Raw genomic sequence first — 27,968 nt, 5'->3', positions numbered from 1 at the left:
TGTCACAGGAGGAAGTAATGCCGAATGGGTGAAAGCCAATCCACAATTATGTAACAACGGTTTCAGGACATCCAATCCTTTGCTATGTGTAATGCTGAATTCAGTACAAGGACTGAGAATTCATTTGGGCCAAGGGTAAGGGGGTTGGAGAACGGGGGCAACCAGCACTCATAATAGAGCTGGCAATTTGCCCCAGGCTATAGAAGCAGCAGCTGTACTATGAAAAATTCAATAAAGTCTCAACTAATCTGCACTTCAAAACAGGATTGTCATTCAAGCAAGAGACTTAATCTGTGATATAGTGCCAAGATTGCGAAGAGAGACAACAAGCTAGACAGAAAGCACAACACACAAACAGGTGAGAACAAGGAAGTACTAGATCTTAAAGGGAATGTACATTTTGAGCCCTTAAAGAAAATCCTATTTTATAATGAATGTTGCCATTCAAAGGGATATTGGACAAGAATATGTTTGTAGTCACCTTAAAGTCCCAGGCACAAAGCAGTCGGGTCGAAGGCTGAAGCCCCTTTGCAAGATGTTCACTGAAGAACAATCATGAGTGACAGGAAGGAAGGGCGTGGAAGAACCATTCTACCACAGCTATTCAATTTGGTCATTGTTTCCTATGTGTACAATGTGGTGTTTTACATACTCTACTACATTAATTTGTGTCATAACATGGATGGTCAGAAAGTCCAACATTGCCACTGTTAAGAATGCACCCCATATTTCAGACCTATTCTAGATTAAAAAGCCCACCCTGCCCATTGGAACAATATCATATCAACCAATAAGTTCTTCTTGAGGACTAAAAAGCATCACAGTGGAAGCAGTCAGTGAATCAAAGTTAAAAACAGAGTGGAAAATGCTGTCTCTGGTCTGAAGAATATATGCATGGGAGCATTGCATAATTCTAGAGAACAGAAGACTATTGATATGGCTATATTAGCTGTTACCCTTTCCCCATCCCCAAAGGAAGGAACCACTAGTGTGTCAAAATGGAGAGTCCCTATAAAGCTTTCACACAGAAAAAAAGACATCAATAACCACCTTAGCAAAGTACTTTTAAATAAATTAGAGCAAAGTTTAGTATTAGCTGTCTAAAACAAATAATTCCACAATTATGCTTTTTTTTTTTTTTTTTTTTTTTTGAGAGGGAGGTGGTTAGAGATGGAATATTGAGTTCTTGGGGACATATAGCATGAAACAGGTCAGTAAATGAGTTTTGAATTTTGGCTGTACCTACAACTGACTCACACTTTGGCCCCGAGCAAAATCACTTGCCCTCTATGCATCTGGGTTCTCTCATCCTGGGTACTGAGATAATTAACACTGACCTCAAGGGGTTGCTGGGAGAATTAAATAATGTTTGTATGGTGCCTTAATATGAAGAAATGAAAAACCTTGAATTACATCATTAGATCACTTTTCAAAGTTATAGCCTTTCTAACAAGGTACCAGGATGAAATATAAACTCACGTTCCCTTACTATTCACTCTCTAGTCTACTTCACCTAAAGATCAGTGTTCTTTTATCATGATCCTCCCAACAGGTAACTCTGCACTAAACCCTACATGTTTTTGCCACTTAGAAGAGTTCCTGGCACATAGTAAGTGCTTAATAAATGTTTGGACTAACTTGTCCAAAGCCACCAGAGGCAAATTAGAAATTCAAGGCTTGCTTTTGTATCCAGGGATATATTCAGGAGCTCCAAGGACTAAGCTGCCAAACTTTACTAGGCCTCAGAGAGACTATAGTAATTCATACTTATGGACAAGTTGGGGCAAATGACTAATTAGAACAAGGACTAGTAAGCAAGAGCTATTAACAAATACAACATGAGGACTGAAGATCTTGTTTTGCAAAGCACTAAAGGTAGGAAGGAGATTTAAGTAATGGTCTACGTAGACTGTGTGATAGATAACATGGTAAAAAGATTAGTGATTTCTCTAAACTTGTCCTTTTAGAAGAGAAAGTAAAGCAACTAGAGGAATATCTCTTCACTCTTAAAAGGAGAAAGGAGTGATTTTTTTTTTTTTTAAGGAAGTTACTGTTCCAAATGTACCAAAAAAATAAAAAATAACCCCCAATTCAACTCCCTCCAACCCTTTCAATATTTTCCCAACACAAATTATCCTCCTTTCTTACACCCAGCCCTCCCAAACCACAAACAAGTATTAACCAATCTTGGTGTGTGCATTCACATCTAAAGAAAAATTAGAGAAAATTAAACAGGATTCAAATGACATCCCTGCTATCCATTCATCCCTGAGGCACTATTTGCCCCATCATTGATAAATCTTTCTATAAAGTATTCTGTTTTTGGCTGCTATTTGAGAGATCTTCCTCTGCCTTCTTCTTTTTAGATTTTTCCTCTTGGATCACAGGAGGCTTTGTAGTTTCTTTCTGTGGGTAGTTAATAAAATCACTAACCTCATGGTTACCACCTTTATATTTCCATGAATTCTGCTTATTCGCTGGAGAGAAATAGATGGTAGGGAAGACTGTGATTACATGTGAAGAAGGCATATCACTGACTACAGTAGCCAACTTTGCTGGGCTTTTCTTCCAATTCTCTGTAGTTGGGGTCCAGATGTTTACAATGATCACATCAGTGGACATAACCTTCTATCAGAATATCTTTATCAGTACTCATAATTTAATCAAATTCTCAGCTACCACCACCTGTCTGAGTTCTATCACTTGATTCCCTGGGATAGGCTCACAATCTTTTCAGGTTGTCATTAGAGGAATTCTCAGGAATAGCTCAAGGACCTTCCCTACATGGGGGAATCTTGCATGACATATTTCTCCTTTCAGTTTTTTGATAGCAACAACAGGTGCCTCTTCAAAAGGTTCTTTCTAAGTCAAAATCAGGAAGTTCATGGTTAAAAGTTTTGCTACCAGCAATAGTCAAATTGAGTTTCTGTTGAGCTTTCAGGCACTTCTGTGCCACCCTTGTTACTCTGTTTCTCCAATAGTAGGATCCTTTTGCATTCATCTCAGACTCCATGTCATCATAAGCCACAAGTAGATACTTGCCTTGGATAAGTCTTTGTTGCTTCTGTCATGGAGCAAACAATAAAAATATTCTTCTGGATACATTTAAAAATTTAACCATTTTACCCAGAAAAAGAACTCTGGGAGATGACTAAAAACCATTACATTGAATTCCCAATCCCTATATTTATGCACACATGCATTTTTGATTTCCTTCACAAGCTAATTGTACAATAATTCAGAGTCTGATTCTTTTTGTACAGCAAAATAATGTTTTGGTCATGTATACTTATTGTGTATCTAAGTTATATTTTAATATATTTAACATCTACTGGTCATCCTGCCATTTAGGGAGGGGTGGGGGTAAGAGGTGAAAAATTGGAACAAGAGGTTTGGCAATTGTTAATGCTGTAAAGTTACCCATGTATATATCCTGTAAATAAAAGGCTATTAAATAAAATAAAAAAAAAAAAAAAAAGAAGAAAAAAAAATTTAACCATTGGATGTCATTTCCTCTGTGTTTTGTATAGTCTTTTTCTCAAATGTGTTAGCTGGATGTGATACGCTAACCATCAGGATTATACTTTTTCATGAGATATCAACACTAGTGTGTGGAAAGTGGTAATTCTCCCTCATTTGTAGGTGCTTTTGGGAACTTGAGTGAATATTGAACAAACTTGAAGAAATGTGCCATAAAAGTAGCTTTTTCACTAATGAACTTTTCAAAATCTTTTTCACTTATGAGAGAAACTGAGGCAGGTCTTTCTTGCTGCTTCTGATTCTTCACCACTTTTAACTCCATATTTATTTCATATATTTGAGTTGGCACTACAGAAGCAAAGAAAAAGACTGGACCTTATAAGAGGTGCTGCTTGATCTTCAAAGAATGATATTGTGGATTCTTAGGTACCATTCTAAGAGGGATCATCCAAGAAGGAGGATAAAAGTGAAGAGATCAATAGTAGAGGTGCTGAGGGAATAAAGATGAGAAAGGCATTTTTGGAAACTCAGCAGTTCAGTAAGAGGACCTTACTGGAGAACAATGAAAGTGGAATCAAGATGGTGAAAGGAGAATTTAGCAACTTCTCTTCAGCTTACCTAGAATATCTCCCATATATAAAAACATGTGCCAAACTGAAGTTTGAGAAGCAAGTTCAAGAAAAAGTCATAGTGCATCAATTTTTTTCCCCTAGCCCAGGGCAGATTAAATAGGACAGAAAGAGATATCTGCAGACAATGCTGCACTGGCTAGGCAGTAGTAGTACCCAGAGATATTAAAGGTTTTGGGTACCTTTAGATATCCCAGGGGATAGAAAGATATCCCAGGGGATCCCTGTACTAGGACTAGGCACAGGATCGGGGACCATATGGAAGCTGTCACCCATTTACCAGCTCTAGATTTCAGGGCAGGAAGGGATGGATGTAGTAGTTGTGATGGAGAAGAGTCCTACCTGGGTAAGAATCAAAGTGTAGACCAAGAGGGCAGTGACCAGATCTCTCTAGATCACACCATTTTGGAAATAGCAAAAAAGATGTAAAAGACAGAAGCTTAGGCTGACTAGTTCTATCCACTCACTCCTAGGTGATCAGAGCTCAAATCTAACACAAAACCCAAAATTAAGAAATAGACTGGAAAATGAGCCAAAACAACAATACAAAAGAACCTGAACATATAATACTATTGTGGTGACAGGGAAGCTCAAGAATAAACTCAGAAGAAGACAACTACTTAAAGATGTCTATAAGCAAAGGATATAAACCCAGTAAGAATTCCTGTAAGTGATTTTTTTAAAAAGGAAATTTTAAAAAGCAAAAAAAAAAAAAAAAAAAATAGAAAATTTTAATAAGAACAGTAGAAGAAAACTTGAGAAAAGAAATGAGGGATCTGCAAGAAAATTAAAGAGTTAATAGCTGGTAAAATAACGTTTTGGTCCTGTACACTTATTGTGTATCTAATTTATATTTTAATATATTTAACATCTACTGGTCATCCTGCCATCTAGGGGAGGGGGTGGGGGGGTAAGAGGTAAAAAAATGGAACAAGAGGTTTGGCAATTGTTAATGCTGTAAAGTTACCCAGGCATATATCCTGTAAATAAAAGGCTATTAAATAAAAACCAAAAAAAAAAAAAAAAAAAGAGTTAATAGCTGATAAAAAAAAGGTACAAAAAAGGTACAATTTAACTCTTTAAAAATCAGATTTGACCAAATGATTAAAAAAAAAGTTTTAAAAAGAATTAAAAAAGATTAATGAATAAAATATCCTTAAAAATTAGAATTGATCAAATGGAAGGTAATGATTCCATGAGATACCAAGAAACAATAGAACAATCAAAAGACTGAAAAAATAAAATGTGAAAAATCTCATCAGAATAAATAACTGTCTGTCTTAGAAAATAGAGTGAGGAGAAATAAAAAAAGTGGCTAGAGATCACATTCCAAGAACTTATAAAGGAAAACTGCCCAAATATCTTAGAACCAGAGAGCAAAACAAATTTAAAGAATCCAGTAATAATTTTCTAAAAGGGGAAAAACTCCTATTATAATCAAAATCTGGAGCTCCCAGGTAAAGGAGAAAATACTGAAAGGATCTAGAAAGAAATGATTCATAAACTGTGAAACCATAGTCAGGATCACACAAGATTTAGCAGCAACCTAAAGAAAAGGACCTAAGACTACAACCAAGAATAATCTACTTAGCAAAACTGAGTATAATTCTACAGGGGAAAAAAAAATAAACATTTAAGGAAATAAAAGTTTTTCCAGCATTCCTAAAAAAACAAAACAAAACAGCTGAATAGAAAAATTTGGCATTCAAATATAAGACTCAAGAAAAGCATTAAAAACTAAAAATTTAAAAACCTCACAAATAAATACATAAGAGCAGAAATATTACATTCATCATTTTCAGATTATAATGCAATAAAATCTCATTTAATAAAGGGCATTTGAAGTAGAGATTAAAAATTAATTAGATAATAAATAATCCAAAAGAATGAGTGGATCAAAGAATAAATCACAGACAGAATCAATTTCCTTAAGGAAAATAACAATGAGAAAATTTGTTGGATGCAGCCAAAAATAGTACTTAAAGGAAATTTTACATCTCTAAATGTTACGTCAAAAATAGATCAAGGAAGTGTATATACAACTAATAAAACCTAAAACAATATATTTAAACCCCCAATTAAATATCAAAATGGAAATTCTGAAAAAAAGAGATTAATAAAATTGAAAGTAAAAAACCTCAAACATTTAACTAATTTAAAAGCTCTAAAACCTGTTCCTTTGAAACAAAGGATAACAACACATATAAACTACTGGCTAATTTGATTCTTAAAAAAAAAGGAAGAAGAAAACCTAATCACCAGTATCAAAAATGAAAAGGGGGAATGCACAATCAATGAAGATGAAAATGAAAGCAATTGTTAGGAATTATCTTGCTCAACTTTATGCCACTAAAACTTTAACCTAAATTTAATGAATGACTATTTGCAAACAAATATATCCTCAACATTTCAGAAGAGGAAATGGAATATGTAAATAATCTTATCTTAGAAAAAAAAATAAACAATCCATAAATGAGCTCATTAAAGGAAAAAAACTTAGGATCAGATTGGATTTACAAATAAATTCTACCAAATATTTAATAAACAATTAATCCCAATACTATAGAAACACTTTGAAAAAATAAAGTCTTACCAAATTCCTTCTATGCCACACATATGATTTTGACACCTAAACTAGGAAGAGCCAAAATAGTGAAAGAAATCTAACCACCAATTTACATTTCTAATGATTACAAAAATTTTAAGTAAAATGCTACTAAGGAGATTACAACAATATGTCACAAAGATCAGATTTTTCAAACAAGCTAAATTTATATTAAGAATTTGGAGCTGGTTCTATAAGTACAATTGATAATAACAAAAATGAACAAAAGTCATAGTATTATTTCAACAGATGCAGAAAAAGTTAAATATAATACTTATTCCATAAGAAAGCATAGGATCAAATAGAGCTTTTTTTTTTTTTTTTTTAAAATATAACTAACAAATAAATATCTACAACCGATCACAAAGAATTATCTGTAATGAAAATAAACTAGAAGCCTTAAGATCAGGCATGAAGGAAGAATGCTCATTATCATTATTGTTATTCAATACTGTACTCAAAATGTGAAATAATAGTAAAAAGACAAGAAAAATAAACTGGAGGGAAAAGTATGCAAAGAGGAAACAAAGCTTTTATCTTTTGCAGATAATATGATGGCCTATTTAGAGAAACAAAGTTAACTAAAAAGCTAATTAAAAGAATGAACTTCTTCAGTAAAGTTGCAGGATATAAAAATAAACCCAAGCTCAAAATGGGTACATAATTTAGACATAAAGAATGACAACATAGACAAATGTTGGAGGGAATGTGGGAAAATTGGGACACTAATGCATTATTGGTGGAATTGTGAAAAGATCGTCATTCTGGAGAGTAATTTGGAACTATGCCCAAAGAGCTATCAAACTGTGCATACTCTTTGATCCATCAGTGTCTCTACTGGGTCTGTAAGAAGAGATCTTAACAGCTCTTTTCGTAGTGGCAAGAAACTGGAAACCGAGTGGATGCTCATCAGTTGGAGAAAGGCTGAATAAGTTATGGCATATAAATGTAATGGAATATTATTATTTTATAAGAAATGATAAGCAGGGTGATTTCAAAAAAGCCTGGAAAGGCTTACAAGAACTGATGCTAAGTGAGCAGAAACAAGAGAACATTGTATATATGATGATCAACTGTGGTGGACTTGATTCTTTTCAACCATTAGGTGATTAAAGGAAATTCTAATAAACTGGGATGGAAAGTACTATTTGCATTCAGAGAGAGAACTATGGACACTGAATGTGGATCGAAGCATGGTATTTTCATCTTTTGTTGTTTGTTTGCTTTTTTTCTTTCTTGTGTTTATTCCCTTTTGGTTTAATTATTTTTTTTTAATGTAACATGACAATTATGTAAATATATTCAGAAGAATTATACATGTTTATCCTATATCAGATTGCTTGTTGTCTTAGGGAGAGAAGCGTGAGGAAAGGGAGAAAAATTTGGAACACCAGATTTTGCAAAGGTGAATGTTGAAAACCTTGCATGTATTTGGAAAAATAAAATATTATTTTTTTTTCTTTTTTTTTTTATTTAATAGCCTTTAATTTACAGGATATATACATGGGTAACTTTACAGCATTAACAATTGCCAAACCTCTTGTTCCAATTTTTCGCCTCTTACCCGCCCCCCCACCCCCTCCCCTAAATGGCAGGATGACCAGTAGATGTTAAATATATTAAAATATAACTTAGATACATAATAAGTATACATGACCAAAACATTATTTTGCTGTACAAAAAAGAATCAGACTCTGAATTATTGTACAATTAGCTTGTGAAGGAAATCAAAGATGCAGGTGTGCATAAATATAGGGACTGGGAATTCAATGTAATGGTTTTTAGTCATCTCCCAGAGTTCTTTTTCTGGGTATAGCTAGTTCAGTTCATTACTGGCTCCATTAGAAATGATTTGGTTGATCTCGTTGCTGAGGATGGCCTGATCCATCAGGACTGGTCATCATCTAGTATTGTTGTTGAAGTATATAATGATCTCCTGGTCCTGCTCATTTCACTCAGCATCAGTTCGTGTAAGTCTCTCCAGGCCTTTCTGAAATCATCCTGTTGGTCATTTCTTACAGAACAGTAATATTCCATAATTTTCATATACCACAATTTATTCAGCCATTCTCCAACTGATGGACATCCATTCAGTTTCCAGTTTCTAGCCACTACAAAAAGGGCTGCCACAAACATTCGTGCACATACAGGTCCCTTTCCCTTCTTTATAATCTCTTTGGGATATAATCCCAGTAGTAACACTGCTGGATCAAAGGGTATGCACAGTTTGATAACTTTTTGAGCATAGTTCCAAACTACTCTCCAAAATGGTTGGATTCGTTCACAACTCCACCAACAATGAATCAATGTCCCAGTTTTCCCACATCCCCTCCAACAATCATCATTATTTTTTCCTGTCATCTTAGCCAATCTGACAGGTGTGTGGTGGTATCTTAGAGTTGTCTTAATTTGCAAAATAAAATATTATTAAAAAATAAAAGAACAATAGCATAAGGGAATCATAAGTACATGGAAGAAACTACCTGTCTGATCTGTGGAGAAAAGAATTCATAATCAAATAAAGACAGAAGTTTACTGGAAGGATAATTGTCATTAAATAGAACTAAACAGTATTTGCATAAACAAAATAAATGTAGCCAAAATTAGAAGAAAAGGAAAGTGTGGGAGAAAAAAATCTTTTCAGCATGTTTGTCTGACAAAGATCTCACTCTATATATTTATATAGATAACTAAGCCAAATTTATATGAATAAGAGACATTTCCCTATCAGTAAATGATTAAAGGATATGAAAAGGCAGTTTTCAGAGGAAGAAATCTAAATGATCAAGACTCATACAAAAAAAATTACTAATAATTAAAAAAATGCAAACAAAAACAATTCTGAGGTACTCATTCTAATCATATTAAAATGACAGAAAGGTTTGAAAATGACATGCTAAAAAAAAAAAAAGAAAGAAAATGACATGCTAAAGAGAATGTGGGAAATGTATATCAGTACATTGCTGCTGGAGTTGTGAATTAATCCAATAATTTTAGAGGACACTTTGGAACTATATCTCCAAAGCTATAAAAACATACCCTGTAATAAGGGTACTTATTACTTAGTCTTACTAAGTCCACCCTAAGAAGAACAAAGAGGAGAATAAATATGTATAATGTTTATAGAAGCTCTTTTTGTGGTAGCAAAGAAGTGGAAACTGAGGGAATGTCCATCAGATGGATAATGTGATGAACAAATTATGGTATAGAAATGTGATGGAATATAATTGTTCTAGCAGAAATGATTCAGAGGAGAGTTTCAGAAAAATCTGTGAAGACATAAACCAATACAAAGCAAATTGAGAAGAATAGAGAATAATCTACTAAGCAACAAACAGCAACATTGTAAACAATGTGGGAAGAAAGGAGAGAATGTGGAACTGAAAATAAAAATGAATTAAAGTATACTTTAATTAATTGGTGAAAGTATACTTAACTAAAAGGTATTCACATGGAATTTTGCAAATTAGAGGATTTTAACCTGAAATTCAGAAGAAAAAACATGCCAACATTCTATGTATATTTACCAAAGTGGATAGCATAGAGAATAGAGACTGCTCTTGCTTTATGTAAATTCACATTATGCAAATTAAATCTTATAAAAAATTTTGAAAGAAATCCACATCCCCTCCCCCCCAATCTGTTATTTTAACTATATAGTACTGTGTTCTCTTCTCTTCACTCTGACCCCTTAGAGCTCAGTATTTTGTGGCCTCTGAGCCCCACCAAAACAAAAAATTAAGCCCCCTCTCCACAAAAAAAAAAAAACTCTCTAAGTGAAAGAACTGACTCAAGGAGAGACCTCCACTGCCTGACTAGAGGCTTGGCTTGAGGACTCTCTAGCCGAGATAGGAGACCTTTGTACTGTTCTACCAATCTGCCGAAGTGCCTAGCCCTTGCATCTCTGGCATCCCTCAGGTCACACTCAAGTGTTGTGTCTGTCTCTGGACTCTTCATCTCCATCCTCTCCTGTCTGGGTCTAGCTCCAATGAGTCTGCCCACCCCACCTCCCCTGCCTTCCCCCAACCCTGAGCATTCCCCTCACTTCTTGTTCTTCCTTTTGGTTCCAAGCAGACCTCCCATGTGGCTGACCCTGAGTCCCTGGTTCTTGCTTCTCTGTCCCCAGCCTCCATGTATCTTTGACCTGACCTGCTCCCTCCATGGGCACGTGGTTCATAACTGGCCACTTATGTAAAGGGAGAACTGTCTAGCTGGTCTTGCTCACTACTCCTAAACTTGTGTTCTTGAATGGAAGTAGGGAAAATCTGGGTCCACTAAACATTTATGTTACAAAATTAAAACAGAGCCCTCACTGCTGATGGGCAATCCTACTATACCTGCTTTATCAACTCATCCCACCCTCACAAAGGCTCTTTCAAACCTTTTCTTCCCTTCTCAAATTTCCCAGAGTTCAGGGGCAGCTAGGTGGCACAGTGGAAATTTCCTAGAGTTCTCCTTCTCCTCGCACTCTCAGCTGAGAATCTCACCTCATGTATTACAGAAAAAATTGAGGTCATTCAGTTTGAATTGCCTGTTCCTCATTTCAGATCACTCTTATACCTTTTACCACTGATGTGATCTTACTCCTAACCAGGACTAATAACTCTAACTTGCTCAAGTGATCCCATTGCTTTCTGACTCTTTCCACAGACTGTCCCTTCTGTAGTCCCTATTGTATTATTTATTTTCAATCTGTTCCTGTTATTAGCATATTTTCTTTTGCCTACCAATATGCCTGTGTCTCCCTCATCTGAAAAAACCCCCAGCATTTAATCCTTTCATCCCCATTATTTCTTCTGTACTTTGTGACTAAACTCTTAGCCTAAACTTTGCAGCTGTTTTCAATAGGTGCCCTCACTTTGCTCTCACTTTCATTTTGGTCCCTTCCAATATGGCTTCCAACCACACTATTCTACTGAAACTGTATCTCCAAAATTACCAAAAAGCTTCATAACTGACATATCTAATGGCTTTTTTCTCAATTTTTATTCTGAACCTCTCTGCAGCCTGTGAAACTGCTGATTGTCACCTATTATTTGATTTCTTCTTTTTAGGTTTTTAGGATATCACTCTCTCCTGGTTCTCCTATCCAACCTATTTGAATGCTTCTTCTCAGTCTCCTTTGTTGTATACTCTTCTGGACCATACTTTCTAATTCTAAGCATCCCACAGGATTCTGTTTTGGGCCTTCCTGTTTCTATATTCTACTTCCCTTGTTAATCTCATCAGCTGTCATGGATTTAATTAACTATCTCTATGTTGGTGATTCTCAAATCTACCTAATCTGCCCCAATCTCTCTGCTGACCCTCCAATGTGACATCTCCAATTGCCCTTTAGACATCTTTCACTGAAAGTCCAGTAGACAAGTCTAAAGCTGAACTTATTATCTCTCCTCCTCAATTCTGTCTCTTCTACTCTGAATTGTTCCTATTACTGTAGGACAACAGTATTCTTCCAGTCCCTCAGGCATAACAACCTTGACTCTTTCCAATCTGTGGTCTATCAAGGCCTCTATCTCTCTACCTGTTGTTTTCATGGCTTCTTTTAAGTCCCACTTAAAATCCTATCTTCTATAGGAAATCTTTTTCAATCCTCTTAATTCTGGAGCCTTCTCACTATTAATTATTTTCCATTTTTCCTGAACATAGCTTGTTTGTATATATTTGTTTCTTGTTTCCCCCTTTAGACTGTGAGTTCTTTGAGGATAGGGACTGTTTTTTGCTCCTTTTTGTATCTCCAACATTTAGCACTTATGTGCCTGACAAATAATACATCCTTAATAAGTGTTTTTTGATCAATGTTAATAGACACATTCAAAAGTTCACACAGGATTCAAAAATCTAAGAAAGGAATCTGCTGATTTTTCTTGAGCAGCACAATAATTGTGTAAATATGTATACATATAATGGATTTAATATGTATTTTTAAAAATGTTTCACATATATTGGATTACTTGCCATTCAGGGGAAGGACTTGGGGAAAGGGAAGGTAGAATTTGGGACACAAGGTTTTGCAAAGATTAATGTTGAAAAATTATTCATGCATATGTTTTGAAAAGGAATCTATAAGAAAACTCACAGTCTTACACGTTTATAAAAATGTAGAAAGTAAAGGTAATAAGCAAGGTGATTTGTGAAAGATAATGAGGAATGGGAAAAGTACTAAAACACTAAAAAAGAGCAAATGCTCCAATTTTCAAAAAAGGGAATCTATAAACTACAGGCTAAACTTGAGTTTGACATTGATGCCTGCATTATTAAAATAATATTCAAATGAATATCCAAAAAACAAAGTAGTGGATCATATTCAACTTACAAAGCTTTATCAAGAATCACGCCATGTCAGACTAATCTATATTATTTTTATTGTGACGGGATTTCTAGACCAGTAAAATAATGTAGATAAAGGTATGTGTAAATTTAAGCAGAATATTTGATACGAGTATTTCATGCAATTCCAGGTTCAAATACGAAGCGCTCCAGCAGAATACCACTGAGATTTGTGCTTGAATCTGTGTTGTCAAAATTAAGTTTAAAAAAAAAAAAAAAGCATTTATTAAGCACCTACTCTGCCAGGTACTGTTCTGAGTGGTGAGGATACAAAGAAATAAACCGACATTCTAATGAGGAGACAATATGTAAATAGCGAAGTATATGCTGAGTTTGAGATGCCAATGAGACATCTACTGCTAGATATCTAAAAGGCAGGTGGTAATGTGGAAAAGGAAAATGAGAGACTACAGTTGGAAAAATAGATCTTGGAATCCTTTTCACAGAAGGTGATAATTACCCTTAAGAGAGCAGCTGAGATTACCAAGGAAAATAGTATCAAGTGAAATGAGAGAAAATTCCAGGACAGAGCCTTAGGAAATATACACAGAGGACAAAGCATGTATGCACCAGCAAAAGAGAATGGGAAGGAACAACTGGACAGGAAGAAGAACCAAGAGAGGAAAGTCATGATAAACTAGACACAGAATTCAGAATGACATGATCATCCAGTGTTAAGTGTTCCAGAAAAGTCAAGAAGGATCAGGAAGAATCAGGAGAAAAGGCCATTAGATTTGACAATTAAGAGATCACTGGTAACTTTGTAGAGGATAGTTTCAGTTGAATGATGGAGTGAAATATGCCAAACTGCAGAAAGTTTACAAAAGAAGAAATTGGCCCTAAGAGGTCAGCGAAACTACCCAAAGTCACAAAGCAAACAGGTATCTGAAGCAGGATTTGAAGTCATCTATTTGACTCTACGTTCATCTTTGTATCCTCAATATACAACTTAGAAGCAAAGAATAGACTGACTCTGTGACCAGTGAATTGGGGGAATGTAAGAAAAAGAACATCCAGCACATATACTGTTCAACCATTTTAATCAATAACTTGGGATAAAGCCATAGATAGTATCTCTATTAAATCTTAATTAGACAGAAAGCTATGAATGATAGGCAACATACTATATCATAAGAGTGAAAACTCAAGAAATTAACTTGGCTAGAACACTAGTCAGATTTATTAAAATGCAGCTGAAAAGGGATAAATGTAATCTATTTGGACACAAAAAATAAACTTCACAAGGATATGGTGAAAGAGACATGACTAATCAATAGTCCCTCTGTAAAAGATATGGATTATTAAGTGGACCTGAAGCACTATCTGAGTGAACAGTGTGTTATGAAAGCTTAGAAAGCTAATCTGATCTTAAATTGTATTGAGAGATTTAATATTCAGATCAATCTTTGCCTTTGTTAGTCTGACTACATTTAGAATACTGTGTGTTTAATTTTGGGGTGTGACATATCTTGAGAATGACCTTGACAAGCTGGAGATCACCCAGAAGCAGGGCACTCAGACTGGTGAAAGTCCTTAAGTTTATGTTGAATGAGGATTAGATGAAAAAACTTGTGCTATTTAAACCTGGATAAGAGAGGACTTAGGAAAGGGATGGCTGCCATATAGAAGTTTTAAAACTTGTTCTAAAAGGCCCTAAAAGTAGAACTAGAAATGAATGAGTGGATGTTGCAAAGAGGTAAATATACTTGGACAAAGTGAAACTTCTTAAAAATTAGAGGTATCCAATAGACTGGGCTCTTAGAAGATACAGAATTACAGAGTTCCTCCCAAATGGGGTTTTTCCTAGCAAAAGTTAGATGACCATTCACCATGTATGGTTTGTATAAAAAGAAAAGTTTCAGATTCTGGAGCTCAATTTGCTAGCTATTGGGTTATTTTTCAATCATTTACTCTTATTTGATTTCAGTATTCTAGCAACTTTCTGGTCATAAGAATTTCAGGCATATCAGACAGCCTTTAGTTTCATAATTGAAAATAATAACGGATATTCTAACAAATATTTGTTGTGTCCCACATTTGAAAAGCAACTAATAAAAACAGTACATCTCTCTTCAGAGGAATATGTAGGGAATATAAGTTTGCAATGTTGTTTAAGGCATATAATTTCAAATTCAAATCAAATTATGATCTAATCAAATCATGACTAAGACTCAGAATTTTCTGTCCTTTAGTCTAGCAGCAAACAATAAAAATCAAAGGAACAAATACCTTTTTGCTCCCTTCCTCAGCCCAATAACAATGTTGTTCATGGGCACAGAGAGATCTTAGTGTTCTTTCAGTTCCAACTAGATAGGAAGAGAAAGTATAGATAAATAACAACATTGGCGTATTTCCCCAAGAGTTAGCTACATGTGTGAGAAGTAGGGCTAAGTCCTGTACTGGTTCTCCAGCAGTAGCAGGCACAGCCTCATAGGGTTACCACAGTGACCACGAGAGGAAATTACAGCTACAAACTCCTCAGGGGGAAGGATTAGGTTTTTCCTCTAAGAAGCTATTGCACAGGAAATGGTCAAATGTCATTTTTCACCCATTTTCTCTTTGCCACAAAAGCATAGTTTGAAGTCAAATCAGATAGAAGACTCACTTGGAAAATAAAAATGCAGGACACTGCTTAAAGTTACATAGGAAAAAAGTGTACTAGTAGTTTTGTGTGCTTTGAAGAAAAAGGTATAGTGGTTTAGTATCTCTTAGCAGTGGAAATGAAGCTTTAGGGAAAATTGAACAGAAAGAGCAGACAACTAAAATTAAGCCTTATGGCAATATCTAATCTTTTTTCCCTAGTAATGTGAGCCCACCTCATTAGAGATTCCTTTTCCTTATGAAGCCCTAATAAAACTTTTTTTAAAAATTAAAAATTTGTGTCTTCATTGAGCCATTTCTTTAGCTGGATTGCTTATAAGATAACTTTAATTTTGTTTAAGGGAAAAAAAGATGGTGAAGTCATAGCATTATTTTGCCTTAACAGCACCATAACTATTTTTCTCTCTATGAAAATAACTCATATTATAAAAGCTATTACATTGCTTAATTTGTTTCGACATGCGGCTCTTATTTTCTTTTAAAAACTGCATTAAGTATGAAGACTGAGTTATGTTTTAGGGGTGATAGGAAGTTTAGAGAGTAGCTCTGACATGTAAATGCTTATGAGTTGCTTCTCTCAGCAGCAGTTTGGGAGAAAGAGAGTTCATATACAAATCAATGAGTGGGAGTCACATTGCTATCTCATTTCTGTAATGTGTGGGTACCCATGACTCCAGTCTGTTGACACATGCAGCTCATCACTGTTCATGTGATAGGGGGAAAAGTGATTTACATGACTGCAGATCTGATAGGGATTGGGTTATTTTTTAGATGTAGTCAATTTTGAAAAAAAGAGTAGATGAAATAAGATTAAAATGGTGGTTTATGTGTTCCTTAGATGGCAGTAAGATGGTAGAAAGATATCCCTTAAAAGCTCAATTGTCATAAAGCAAAAGCATAAACCCAGGCAAAGAGGAACAAAATGATTCCTATTTGCAGTTGATGTAATGGTTTAGTCCTAGGGAAAAAAATCAGCAAGTTAACGAAATAAAGTATTAAAATTCAAAATACAGCTCAACTATCTAAATGTTCAATAAATCTGAAATACCTTCTAACAGGAAAATAGGAATGGAAGGGGGGAGGGGGAGGAATGTAGTTTAAAAAAAAAAGACAAGTGGAAAAATCAAAGTTATTTCTAATGAACTAATAATCTCTGCTGTCAGTTTCTAGTTAATCTTTCCCCAGAAAACTGTCTTTTCAGGCAGAGGAAATGTATTAAGTGCAACTGAGCTTCAAATTACTGACAAGTACTACCAAGATGAGTGAGCCAGCAGGTTTTCATTCTAGTTTTTTGGGAAAGTGTTTTTGATGATGAAATTTATGGACTAACTGCCCAAAAGAATCTGCATGTCAGCAGCAAAGTCTCAGTAAACCTTTCCTGTCAAAGAGGGAACTACAGCTTTTTTTTGGCAGGTACCATAACAAACACCAGTTAAAGGTTTTAAATAAAACAAAATGTTATTTTTCATGCTGACCAACCAATTGCCAAATCTGAACCATTTTAAATCTATTAGGGAAGTATAACTATTTAGATGAACCAAAGAATCTACAAAGACAACTGCACCAAAAACTAGTTCCCCTTCCACTTATGACATGGAGGATGCCATTTTGACAAACTGACACTTTTCATCTCTATTCACTACTTCCCCCCTACCTACCCTGAGACAACTGGGGTTAAGTGACTTGCCCAGGGTCACACAGCTAGGACATGTTAAGTGTCTGAGGCTAGATTTGAAGTTAGGTCCTTCTGACTTCAGGGCTAGTGCTCTATCCACTATGCCACTTAGCTGCCACTCTATTAAATACTTTTTTTTTTTAAGCAACAAATAAGCTAAAAATTTTGCAGCATATGGATTTTAATCAGTTTTTTAGAGCTTAGTCACCAAGACTCAGAGAGCTGGTCTTCAGCAGACAGCAGGTCAAGCTGCTCTGATTGTAGCACCAAAGACAGGTACCAGCCCTTCTCCACTGCACTAGTTTGGTGCGTTAATGTACCCACCTGATTTGATCATCTGTCATTGCTTGTGTGGGCTGGGATACTGTTCTTAGAAGTTTCATTTAAATGAATCAGTAGTTAAATTTGCAAAGGCCATCTGCCTCATATGAAAAATAAATAAATCAATGACCATTTCTTCTGTGCTCACATAACTCAATTAGTAAGGTTGGGTTGATAAAGTATGACAAGGACATATGTCAAAAACTACATCATTTTTTTACATGATTGATTAAATAGAATTCTGACTTCGCATACTGTTCTAAAATAATAAGTTTGTGTGACCCAAAAATTAACTGCTTGCTCTATCATTCTGTAGCTTCTTTTACTGCTACTTTAAGAGCTGATGCTAACCATAAAATAGGAGAGAAATTCATTAACAATTTAGGTATAATATACTTTAACATATTTAACATGTATGGGTCTACCTGCCATCTAGGAGAGGAGGTGGGGGAAGGAGGCATAAAGTTGGAACAGAAGGTTTTGCAAGGGTCAATGCTGAAAAATTACCCATGCATATATCTTATAAATAAAAAGGTATAATAAAAAAAACCAAAAGAAAATAAATTGGTATATCTATATAAAGACTGATTTAAAGATGAAAGTCCAATATTGACTGATGGGAATAATATTATGTTAAAAAAATTATTTTACTTGTTTGGATGAAAATTAATGTTTTCCTAGATACAGTTTAAAAAATATGACTCCAAATTATTAGTGGATTTTGTTTACACCCTTAACAGATGTTTGGCTCAAACAAGTTTAACAATATACATTCCAATCAAATAGAAATTCTCTTACAATAGGCGAACAATGTAGTAACAGCATCAGACAGGCCTAAGCACAATTTTGTAGTATTTTTGTCTACAGGCAATGTATACAGAACAGGTCTATTAGAAGGCTATAATCTCTGGATCAAAATTTTTTTATAACCTGAGGTTGCCTCATCTTCCCCCAATCCATTTAGCTGAGAGGAGTCCTACAAAGTGAAGAAGCCCTGAGGACAAAGAAACCATATCAAACAAAGTAACTAGTCTATCACTGACTCTGGTTTCCTGAAACCAGAATATCTGGAGGGAATAAAGCACACCTATTGCTCCCCCCATCCTCCATGTAGTTGGACAAGATTCAAAATTAGATTCCAGTGTTTTAAGGAATTATATTTTGTTTGGGCTTATTGTGCTCCATAGATTGTAAAGGCAAGATGAGTCCTTAGGTGAAATTAGAATAAGAAAATGGTCCAATAAAGATTTAGGAATATAATCTTTAAGATCACCCAGCCATCTCTGGTTTTCAAGACAAATGAAAATCATCGTTAATTATTTGATCCAAAAGATCTACATTACTTATAAAAATCACACTGCCCAAGATTTAGGAAAAATTTAGTTTGGTTTTAATGCAATCTCAAAATGAGCCCAACTAAACAAGGGCCAAAGCTCTAACCACAGCAGCCTCTCATATAGTGTTAAGAGAAACATTATTTAAGAAATTTTAAAAATATGACATTTCAAGACTTTAATAATCCCCACCAAGCAGCCAAATAATTCTGTCTGTGACTTTGGGGTTTGTAAGCATGTACAATTTACTGTGTATTCTTCTAAATCCAGCCAAAAAGGAAGTTATAGATTTGGGTTCACATTTTTGAGAACTGCAACATACTGTCAAGCATCAGAAAAGCCAATCTTTTTACAGTGATCATTCAATGACATGGGTCTAAGAAAGCTTTTGTGGTTCCAAATTTAAAACACAATAAATCATTTAAGAAAGTTGACAAGTATAAAACATAAAAGATTTGTTTCAACTGTTTTAAAAGGGACTTCCATATGGCTGTGGGTGATGTGTATGGAGAGGGCTCAGGACTGCAATTTCCCACTGGAGATAGAACAAAAATGAATAACTAACTGTTCTTAACCATTTGTTCCAAATAACAAACTTAAAGCTCTTTAGGGGATAATCTAAACCATTATTTATGCATTCCAAGAAATATCACTAAGCAACTGTTTGGATACCTGAGAAAAGAAGGACATTCACAGAAGGAAGAAAGTGATACACTTTCTTTTAAATAACTGGAAAAGAATAAATCAGATTTTTTTTTTTTTGGAAAGATACTGTTCTAAGGTATGAAGAAAAAAAAATCATCAAGCTTTATTTATTCAGTGCCATATTGTTCAATCTACCAAAAAATTACAATACATAGCAACAAAAATATGATAAAATTCATCAAGACCAAAAAAGAATATCAAGGGAATCAATTTTTTTTTTTTAAATAGGAAGGAAGGAAGCCTCACAGTACCAAATCTCAGACTATGCAAAAAGCTATAAGTCAAAACAATGTAATACTGGGTAAAAAATTGAAAGACTGATCAGTGGAACAGTTAAAAACAGACTATATCAAGGAAAATGTGCACAAGTAATCTACTGATAAATTGATAAACCAACGATCCTAGCTACTGAGGACATGAACTCACTATTCAACAAAAACTGTTGAGAAAACTAAATTAGTCTGGCAGAAATGAGGCATAGACAAACATTTCACAGCATATATCTACATAAACTAAAAATAGTAATGATATCATGAGTAAATCAGTTTAATATGGACAAAATTACCCACTGGATTTGTGGAGAGGGGAAGAGCTCATGATCAAACAAGAGATAGAAAGTTTCATAGGAGATAAAATGGATAATTTTGATTGAATAAAATTAAAATGTTTGCAAAACTAAAACCAGTACAGTTAAAATTAGAATAAAAGTAGGAAATTGGGAGGAAAAAAATCTTTGTAGCAAGCTTCTCTGATGAAGGTCTCATTTATCAAATATATAGAAATCTGAGTTAAACATATGCAAAAAAAAAAAAAAAAGCCATCCTCTATTTGCTAAATGGTCAAATGATATAAACAGGCAGTTTTCAGAAGAAGAAAGCCAAATTATCAAGAGTTATATTTTTAATGCTCTAAATCACTAATAACTAGAGAAAGGCAAATTAAAATAAGTCTGAGGTATGACCACACATTTATCAGACTTGGCTAAGTTGAAGGAAAAAAAAGACAAAAGAAAAATGCATATTTTTGGGTTATGGGCAAATAGATACTCTACCATATTATTGGCAGAGTTGTGAATTAGTCTGACCATTTTGGAAAGCAATTTGGAAGTACAATCCAAAACCTATGAAACTGTATACAGCCTTTGCATTTGCAATATTGCTACTAAAGAGATCAAAAAAAGAGAAAAAGACCAATATGTACAACAATATTTATAGCAGCTCTTTTTGTGGCAAATAATTAGAAATTGAGCCCATTAACTGAGGAATGGATGAACCAGATGGTAGAATATGAACATTATGGAATTCTGTTTTACTATAAGAAGTTATTCTGGGGATGGTTTCAGAAAAAAACTAAGAAAACTTATATGAACAATGTAAAGTGAGGTGAGCAGAATCAGAACAACTTATACAATAACAGCAATACTGTGAATATAATGAATGCTGAAACTCCAACTGACAAAATGACCAGGTACAAATTTAAGGAATTCATGATGAAACATGATATTCATCCCAAGACAATGGATGGATGGACTCAAGAACGCCAACAGAAGAGTGTGTATGTGTGTGTGTGTGTGTGTATAAATGTAAAATTTATATATATATATATATATATATATATTTGGACAGCTAATTCGAGATTAGATTTGCATAACGATACATATTGTTTTTTGGGTTTTGTTTTTCTTACCATATCAATAGGAGGAAGAGAGGGAGCAGGAGAATGAAGAGAGAATATTTGGAAGTGAAAATAGAATAAAATTGAATTTAAAAAAATCATCGGGATGTTTCAGGATTAGAATTTCACAGAAGATGAAAATAGGGATTGCTTGGTTTTCAATAACTTTATAGTATTGCCACCAATATGAGAAAGAAATATATACAAAGGCTCATGTTGTAGACTAGAGAGTGGATAAATTTCAGGGGTGTGGTGAAAGAATAGCAGACACACTTTGTGAAAGGGACAAAAGCATCTGCTTTTCCCAAAGAGACAGTTTCCTGATTTGGCTATAAAGGAACAACAAATAAAATAAGATCAAACATACAAGTCAGGATAAGGGCTCCAGGCGTTGAGGGAAAGCTCAATAGAAAGAAGCTGAAGGGAGACAGTCTGGGTCATGCAGCAAAGAGCCCCAAGGAAGCTGAACCAGAGCAAAAGAAAAAGGCTCTGACTTCCCTTGAAGACTGGGATTTGAAGTAAGAGAGACTGAATAGCAGGAGAGGAAAAGCAAGCCCAGAAAAGGATCTCAGGGGCTCTAAATGCCTGGAGGAAGCAAAAGAAGGGGAAAATAAACCAAAAGCCCCCTCACCCTGCCATACTTCCCTGCCTCCTCTACCCCGTCCCCACTCTCCCTTCTAAGTGCATTCTCTTTTCCTTTCTTCCTCTTTTACAAAAAAATTAGCCAATGGCTGAACTTGGTTCCATCAATCAGTATATTTAGATATGGTAAATAGGAAATATAAGACAAGTCAGTACATACTGCTTTTTTTTAAAAAACAATTTTGAAAGTTTACATCTGATTTTTCCACCACCCAAGGTTTCCTGGTCTATTTGGATGAACTTTGAGCTTATCAAGGCATTTCAAAATGTATTTAACTCTCAGAAAAGGACAAACTGCCCAACAAGGTTTGTGAGTCTGTTTCTCTTCCATTACTTTTGAACTCAGCCTAAGGCTTCCTCTCTTGAAGGAAACCAGATCCAGGAAGGTTGAGATAACAACCAAATACATATAACTCCCCCAAAATGAGTAGCACTTGGAGATGGATTGCACCAATTGTCATATATGACTGTGATGGAATACTAATGTGTTGTAAAAAATGATGAGCAAGATGCCCTCAGAAGACCTAGAAAGACATGAACTGACGCAAAATAAAATAAAGAGAACCAGGAGAACACTGCATATAATAACAATACTGTATAACAATCTATTAGTGACTAATTTAGCTATTCTCAGTAACACAAAGATCTAAGATAATTCTAAAACACTTACTATGAAAAGTGCTGTCCATCTCCAGAGAAAGAACTTGTAAAAGTTCTTTTTATTTACTTTACTTCTTTTGTAGGTTTTTTTTTTTGGAGAGTCCATGTTTCCTTCCATAGCATAACTTACTCAGAAATGTGGTTTGCATGACTATACATGTATAACCTATATGAAATTGCTTTCCCTCTCAATGAGGGGGCAGGGAGGGAAGGAGAGAACTTGGAGTTCAAAACATGGGGAAAAAAAAGGATGTTAAAATTGTTTTTACATGTAATTGGGAAAAAAAAATATTAAAACAACAACAATAACAAAAACTTGTGGACAGAGAGAGCAACTACCAAGCAGACCAGGCCAGGATTCATCTGCCAGAAGACAATCTGGGAAATGTTGCTCACCAATATCAACCTTGAAGATTCAACATAACCTAGATCTTTGACATAAACAGTTGTGCCTTCTAAGTGCATTCTCTTTTCCTTCCTTCTCCCTTACAAAGAATTAGCCAACGGCTAATTATCAATCTGTCCAAATCCAATCTGAAGCTATTTACATTTGTTACCTATTGCCTGAATTGTTTACTAAGGCAGGAATGCCTTTTTTTTTTTTTTTCCTATACCTCTGACTACCTTTAAAGGCTCCCTCCTCCAGAAAGCCTTTTTTGATCCTTCTAGTTGGTAATTACTTGTCCCCTTTGGGCCTCAGTTAACATTGAAGCAGATCTCTTTTTTTTCCCACAGATTCTGACAGAGATGGCCCAGGAGTCTTGGAAGTGGCACTGCCCTTCCACAGTTCCCACCCTCCCCACTTTGTTGCCAGCCCAGATTCCATAGGCATTATTGAGAGGAGCAGTCACTGTGGCTAACGTTCTTCACTATTGACATTATTGCGGATCAATGCTATTGCTGGGCAGGGATGCCGAAGAACTCTGGGAATAGCAGCATCCCTTAAAACACTAGTCCCGTTTCTTGCCAAACTCTGGCAGCCATCACTAGGGAATTCACTCTTGTGGAAATGAGGCCTATCAAATATTTCTGTGGGTAATACGACCCTGCCTGCCACAACAGTCACCACTACTGACGTTCCAGAAAGTTCTTGCCACCAAAGTCCTTGATGTTGGCAAATGGCTCAATGTCAGAAACAGGTAAGATTTTATCAGTGGATATGACTTTAAAGGAGAGGCATGACCATCTGCTTAAAGACTATGGACTTTTCTACCTGTTTTCAGTTGATACCTTTTATATACACTATTTCTCTCATTAGAATGTTAGCTTTTTGAGAGCAGGGACTGTTATGAATTTCTATTCATTATCCCCAGGGCTTAGCATTTAAAATGTTTAAATCCTCATTCATTCAATCTCTATAACATTCTCTATGACAATTTCTAGAGGACAGAGGAGGCATTATGGAATGAGTGCCTTGGAGACAACTGGGTTCAAATCTTGACTCTGACCTTTTACTACTTGTGGGCTTTAACAAATTAATTTAACCTGAGTAAATTTCATTTATGAGATGGAGAAGGGACTTGCCAGAATTGCAGTGAAGAATAGTAAAGAAAATACTTTTAAAATCTTACAACATTACATAAAAAAAGTTGTTTTATTATGGGCCAGGGACTCAAACTAAACAAACACCCAGAGATCAGAAAAAATTTTCTGGGGACAGTGAAACACAGGATCTGTATTCTTGCCAGGAATTTGAGCAAGAATAATTTAAATACTAAAATCTTCTTCTGGTACATTAACTTGGCATGGTCCTAGATTTCTAAAGGCTAAGCAAAACTTCATATTGTAAGTTTTAGTAAGTCCTTCTGAACAAGTCCAGCAAAAGACTACCATTAAAGAACTATCCCACAAGCTCCCAAAGGCCATCTAGAAAGGGTAGAAGGATTGATACTTGTATCAGTAGAAGGAACATACACACAGATGAAACCACAGATATTTGAAATTCTGAAACAAGTATCCTAATACATGTGCTGCTAAAAAAAATTAGTATTTCTAAATTTCAGGGGAGTAACCACCACATACAGTAAAAATATGCAAAAACCAGGACATAGAAAGAACACTTAGGTCCTTGGCTAAAAGCTAGGTTAGAGAAGAATATGAGTTTGGCCATAGACATTTACCTTGACATCTAGAGTAACACAGAAATGAAAAAAGTAACAAAGTATATTTGGGGCATACTGAAAAATCACACAGTTAGTTTAAAAGTATCAATGTACCAAATAACTCCCATACTGCAAAGGTAAGTATACATATTCTATAAATGTTTCTCTTCTAGCACAGATTAACTAAAAGCCCCACCTGCTTTTTAGACTCCCCTTTCATTATTCAGTTTGCCTATTGCCAGTAAAGACCCCACAAACACAAAGACAACCCTTCATTGCTCAGGGCTTTTGGGCTTGCTCCAAATGGGTTGTCAACCCAAAATACTAGTGTTTCCACTGGTTTTGAAGCCCATGGCCTGCAATTACTTCCCTTTCTGGCAGGAACTCTTAAGTCCAGCGCTAATTTTAACATTATAAATAGCCCTCTTACAGTATTACTTGAACTTTCTAATACAGCTCCCTTTTGTTCTGTACTCTCATAGTAAATAATCCATTTCATAATGAGAAAATTTTAGCTATTAAAGACCATTTTAACTGTGTCATGAAAATCTTTCTCTTATAGAATCCTCTCTTTTCTGAAAATTTTCTCTAAAGTTTGAGACTAAAATGCTATGAATCTCAAATGAGGATACCTTATAATTATTTTGTTCACAAATGACAAGCTAAGGTTTATTTTAAAGAAAGATTTTTAGAGCAAAGCAAGTATGAGAAAAGGACTAACAATGGCTTGGATTTTTTATTTACTCTTTTTAATTTTTTCATACTATTGCAGAAGACAAAAGGAGTCATTTAATCTACCCTCCTGTTATTTCAACTAAAGTCATCCTAAATGGATAGGAATTTAAAACTAAAAAGACCTTAAGTATAGAAGGCTGCATGATCAATTTCAGGAATTCACCTAAATATTTCAACAAATCCTAGGTATTTTGCTCAATAAAGAACATTCAGGAAAAAGCTGTTAAACTTTTTTTAAAAATGTTGCCATGAAAATTATTATCCATCTTACCCTGTAAGAAAGTAGAAGGGAAAAGGGATATTAAGAAGGGGAGGAGGGTGGCATATACTAGAGGAGGAAGTGGTAAGCAGCAAAATACTTTTGAGAAGGGACAGGATAAAAGGAAAGAGAATAGAATGAATAGGCAGGAAATACTGTTAGCAACAGTAATTGTGAAAAGAATTTTGAAGCAAGTTTCTTTGATGAAATCCTCATCTCTAAAATGTATAGGGAACCGAGTCAAATTTATAAAAAAAAAAAAAAGGGCCATTTCTCAATTGATAAATAATCAAAAGATATGATCTATGCCCAAACAAAAAATCATGCATACTCTTCAACCTAACAATAACACCATTAAGCATGTATCCCAAAAGTTTTTTTTTAAAGGACCTATATGTACAAAAATATTTATAGCAGCTCTTTTCTTAGAACAAAGAATTGAAAACTGAGAGCATGCTCGTAAATTAGGGAATGGCTGAATGAGTAGGATTCTCTCAGAAAAACCTGAAAAGTTCCCCATGACCTCATGCAAAGTGAAATGTACTGTATACAAAGTAATAACAGTGTTGTAGTATGATCAGCTATGAATAACTTTACTATTCTCAGCAATACATTGATCTAAGACTACTCTGAAGGACTTATGATGAAAAATGCCATCCATACCCAAAGAAAAAACTGATTGTATTTGAATACAGATTGAAGCATACTTTTCTTAAAAATTTATTTTTCTTGAGGTTTTTTTTTTTTTTTTTGGTCAGGTGTGAGGGGGAAATCTGTTTTCTTTTGCAACATGACTTTTATAGGAATGTTTTTCATAACTGCACATGTGGCTTTGTCAGTGTAGGGAAGGGGAGGAAAGGAGAGAATCTGGAATTTAATTTTAAAAATAAATGTAAAGTGTTTTACATGTAATGTAATTGAGAAAAATAAAATATTAAAAAAGAAAATTCTTATACCCTCACAAAATACAAAAACTGTTTGAACTAGTCATTGTCTATTTGGAGGCTGGTTTTAAATTGCTAATGTGATTATATGCATTATTAAAAAGATATGCAAAGTAAATTAATGTATGCTTAAATTATATAATGCAGATTATAGTTATAGGAAGATTCTTTTAAAGGTAGCTCCTATTGAATAGCATGGTATAGTGGATAAAAGCTGGGCTTAGAGTTTTGAAAGACTTGGGTTCAAGTACTGCTTGTGGCTTCCCCAAGTTATGTGTGATTCCCTGGCAAATTCTTAAAACTCTCAGTGCCCTAAGAAACAAAATTAAATTGTAAAGTGAGGGAGTATTCACTTAAGTTTATGAAGCCAGTTGCTAATCAGGAAGAATGGATATGATGAGGGGAAGAAGGAAAAGAAGCTATGATGTATGTATGTATGTATCCAAATATACACACAGACATGCAGATGTAGGAACAGCAGAACATAGATGACAGAAAGCTATCTTCAGAGGCAGTTAGACTTGGGTTCCACATTTGCCTGAGATACAAAGTGGCTTTTGACTATATGCAAGTAGTCATGTAATCTATCAATCTCCCAGGTAACTAAGGTGTGGAATAGTTACTGATCTGATACACACGGATTGAAGGAATTGCCTCTTACATTCTTTGTAGAGCAATGAAATCACAAGCCTGAACAGTTCCTGCTTACCAGCACACAAGACCCACACCCATGTGTGTTCACACACGTGCGTGTGCATGCGCTCACGCTCGCTCTCTCTCTCTCTCCTCTCCGCCACCTCGTAAAACATAAATGGTATTCCCAAAGTATTTTACTAGAGCAAATACATTTATTCTCTACCTTGATTATTGCTATTTTAAATATAGGAATGACAAAGTCAACTGAGTTACCTGAGGATAAAAAGGGAGTCTGGAAATGAATGGCAGAAATGGGGAATCTCCAGATAGATCCCAGCCTTCCATCTAAGATCATGAGATTTAAAAAAATCCTGGTTCTTCCTTCACCTCAACTATGACATGAGTATTTTTAAAACCTTCAGTTTCATGGTTAGCTGTACTTTTCATGGAAATGGAAGGTAAACAAGGCAGAAATAATACAACATAAAAGTTTTCAAAAAAGATTAAAGTCTTGGGATCCAATTGAGAGACTCATTTTTTAGAATCTATATCAAGATATAGACACCCATGCCCAGGTCTGTCTCATCCTTCTCCTATCTCAACTCCTAATACTGGTCATTAGGACCTGATTGAAGT

At 34.9% G+C, this 27,968-nt stretch overlaps 1 protein-coding gene and 1 long non-coding RNA gene across 3 annotated transcripts in view; one reads left to right on the top strand and one right to left on the bottom strand.

Annotated features, from left to right (window-relative positions):
* Positions 1–27,968, bottom strand: part of LONP2 (lon peptidase 2, peroxisomal) — a 115,616-nt gene that overhangs the window by 21,370 nt on the left and 66,278 nt on the right. The window lies entirely within an intron of this gene.
* On the top strand, positions 23–27,686 carry LOC116421756. Its single transcript, XR_004232269.1, has 3 exons — positions 23–358; positions 23,392–23,795; positions 27,582–27,686. It is a non-coding gene; the product is annotated as an uncharacterized LOC116421756 (long non-coding RNA).

Source organism: Sarcophilus harrisii, chromosome 2 (genome assembly GCF_902635505.1).
Source record: "Sarcophilus harrisii chromosome 2, mSarHar1.11, whole genome shotgun sequence".
Lineage (NCBI taxonomy): Eukaryota > Metazoa > Chordata > Mammalia > Dasyuromorphia > Dasyuridae > Sarcophilus > Sarcophilus harrisii.
Note: the sequence above shows the minus strand (reverse complement) of the source record. Positions and strands in the feature narration are given on the sequence as shown.